Genomic DNA, 3,223 nt, shown 5'->3' on the forward strand with positions numbered 1-3,223 from the left:
CAGGGGGTCGGACTTGATGATCTGCTCAGGTCCCTTCCGACCCTACTGTCTATGAAACTATATATTTTAAAAAGACAAACTGTAATGCTACAGCAACAACTCAATGAACCTGATGACTGGATGGAGTTAGACATATGTCCAAATCTACAGTGCTTCTATACTTATTATTCTTTCCTTAGAGCAGAACTGTTCCTTTAGCCTACAGTGTAGAATCGGCCATTATTTTTGAGCCAGAATTTAATGGTAAACTGGGGTTCATTTTTGCCATTAGTTTGTGTTCTGCTGAAATGTTTGGCAGTTACTCCTTGGTATTTGAGTTCTTTCTCTCTCTTTTTAAGGGCTGGTGATGATTCTGTGATGATGTCTGTTGGGTGACATTTATAAACACGTCATCTGCTTTGACAGGAACAATTAGCTGCAAGGATTTTCCAAGGAGACACTTCTAGGCAGTGTAAAAGGTTTGTCATGTACTAATAACATTGGATTTCATGTGTGTCAGGAGTTCCCTACAACATGAGGATTGGAAGGTCACAGGTGTTTGTTGTCCAATATCACTTCCTACTGTACTGCTGATGGTCTAAGTTCCCTGTTCACTTCCAGTCTATTATTATGTTTAAGCCTCAACCAGTGGGCATCCATTAGAAGATGCAAAGCATCTGAAGGTAGGGGGGCTCAGATCCTTGTGCTCTACTGAGTTCCATCACAGGGTCCTAAGATTAAGTTTTGATAGATCTCATTGTTTTCAAACACCAGGGCTTCTTCCTATTTTATTTCTGTGCAACCATTACCATCTCCCAAACTAGCTCACTGACCATGCTTCTAGTATTTTTGGGGCTCCTCACAACTGTGGAGCTGTCTCACAGACCAAAAACTTCCCTATCCAGTCATTAAGCTCTGCACAATCCAAGAACTGTCTTCTAGTCACAGAAATCTTCACAGCCTTAAAGATCCCTTCAGACTGTGTGCAGCTTCCTTTTTTATCATAGAAAATTGGGTTTCAAATGGACCTCAGGAGGTCATCTAGTCCAACGCCCTGCTCAAAACCCCCAACTACATCAACCCCCTCCAAGGTTTTGTCTAACCCATTCTCCAAGGATGGAAAGTCCACAACCTCTCTGAGTGACCTGTTCCACTGCTCTTACTACCCTCTTGGTAATAAAATTTTTCCTAAACTTCCCTTGCTGCAAGTGAGATTGATTGATTCTTGTTCTATCACCTGTCACTACTGAGAGCAATCTAGCTCCATCCTCTCTGGAGCTACCCTTTAGATAGCTGAAGGCTTCTATTAAATGCCCCCTCAGTCTTCTCTTCTCCAGCTAAATAAGCTCAGTTCCCTCAGCATCTCTTCATAAGTCATGTCCTCCAGCCCCCTAAGCATTTTCGTTGCCCTCCGCTGGACTCTCTTCAATTTGTCCACATCCTTTCTGTAGTAGGGGGCCCAAAACTGGACACAGTACTCCAGATGTGGCCTTACTAGCGCTGAATAGAGGGGAAGAATCACTTCCCTGTATCTGCTGGCAAGGCTCCTACTAATGTGGCTCAGTATGCTGTTAGCCTTCTTTGCAACAAGGCTGCACTGCTGGCTCATATTCAGTTTATTGTCCACTGTAACCCCCAGGTCCTTTTCTGCAGAGATGCTGCTTAGTCAGTCCCCAACCTGTATTGGTGCATGGGATTGTTCCATCCTAAGTGTAGGACTTTGCACTTCTCCTTATTGAACCTCATGAGATTTCTTTTGGTCCATTCCTCCTATTTTTCTATGTCTTTCTGAATCCTAGCCCTACACTCCAGTCTATCTCCTACTTCCCCCAGGTTGGGGTCATCTGCAGACTTGCTGAGGGTGCACTCTATCCCATCTTCTAGGTTGTTGATGAAGATATTGAACAAAACTGGCCCCAGGACTGACCCCTGGGGCACTCCATTTGATATCCTTCTGTTGCATGTTGTAATTCTGCCTCCTGATTGGTGAGCCAGAAGGCATAGGGTTCCATGGGGTCTAGGTCCACTGGTGCACCCAATTAACTTTTTCCCTGTTGGTTTGTAGGAATGAACTAGGATTCAGAACATCCCGGTTAAAATTACAATCTCTGCCATAGACTTTTTATGTGATTACAGACGGGTCACTTACTTTTTCTGTCTCTCTTTTTTCCACTGGCAAGATAAGTTTAATAATGCAACCTTTTTTCCCCATGGCTTTTGTCTGTTGTTTCTTTTTGGGTGATAAGTTCTTAACAGGGTCTTCTGTTATGTGCATGTGCAGCACCAAGCACCATGGGGCTCCGGTGTCATTGGAGCCTCTAAATCACACTATAAAATAAGAAAATAAGTTAATAACAGACAGCCAACTTTCCCTACTTTATCCTTTGTTTTCACAGTTCATATATTAACTGTCCATCTGGTAGGATCTTATATTTGTGCAGCAATGATTTTAAACCAATAACTGTTAATAATTCCTATAAAAATTCTATTTTTTTTCTTCATGGAATTCAGAGAAAACATTGTCTCTCTTAAATAATTCAGAAAAAAGCAATCAACTGGGAAAATGCATTTTACTTTTCACTGATGTCAACAGGAGTTGAATGTATGTGGAAGCTCCTGAATCAGGTCTAACAAGAAAGTGTGTTTTAAAACTTATTCTACTTAACAAAAAACTAAGTGGAATATTTAGTATCACTTAAAGTCTGTTCTAATCACTGTAATTTTAATTGACTGATGGATAGACTGGCTATAACAAGTCACAAAATCATATTTGCTTTCAAACAGTAAGAGATTACATACTTTCACAGCATGAACATTGGAGCCAGGGCATATAGACACACTTTTGGGTGTGGAAATGGAGAAGTAGACTAGCAATTCACTATCCTTTAGTTGGGGGGGATGACGCCACCTCCAGTGTGAGCCTGTGTGCTATAATGCAATTTCACAGAGCTCGTGACCCTCTACTTGTAAATGCCACAACTTGATTTGGGGTCTGTAGCAGGGCACTAGGGTGCCTGCTACTGAATAGTAGTAAATGGGCTCAGCTGCCACTCACCAGGGCAGCAGGTGGGAGTTGCTATGGCAACTGATTGGGTCAGCTGACAGCCAGGGGGCAGGGCCTGGCCTTTATAAACAGAGAAGGCTGAAGCCAGAGGCAGTTTCCCCTTGGCAGCCTAAGAAGTAAGAGCTCTGCTAGAACGAGCAGGGCGGTGTTGTGCACCAGCATGCGGATACAGGGTGGAGA

At 42.9% G+C, this 3,223-nt stretch overlaps 1 long non-coding RNA gene across 1 annotated transcript in view; it reads left to right on the plus strand.

The window, feature by feature from the left end:
- The first annotated feature begins 304 nt into the window (after positions 1–304).
- The window catches only part of LOC109308311, a 30,868-nt gene continuing 27,949 nt past the window's right edge, over positions 305–3,223 (plus strand). Inside the window, exon 1 of the long non-coding RNA XR_002100575.1 lies at positions 305–458. This is a non-coding gene — a long non-coding RNA (uncharacterized LOC109308311). The remainder of the gene's footprint in view (positions 459–3,223) is intronic.

This window comes from Crocodylus porosus, unplaced genomic scaffold (assembly GCF_001723895.1).
Source record: "Crocodylus porosus isolate Cpor-Errol unplaced genomic scaffold, CroPor_comp1, whole genome shotgun sequence".
In the NCBI taxonomy this organism is placed as follows: Eukaryota; Metazoa; Chordata; order Crocodylia; family Crocodylidae; genus Crocodylus; species Crocodylus porosus.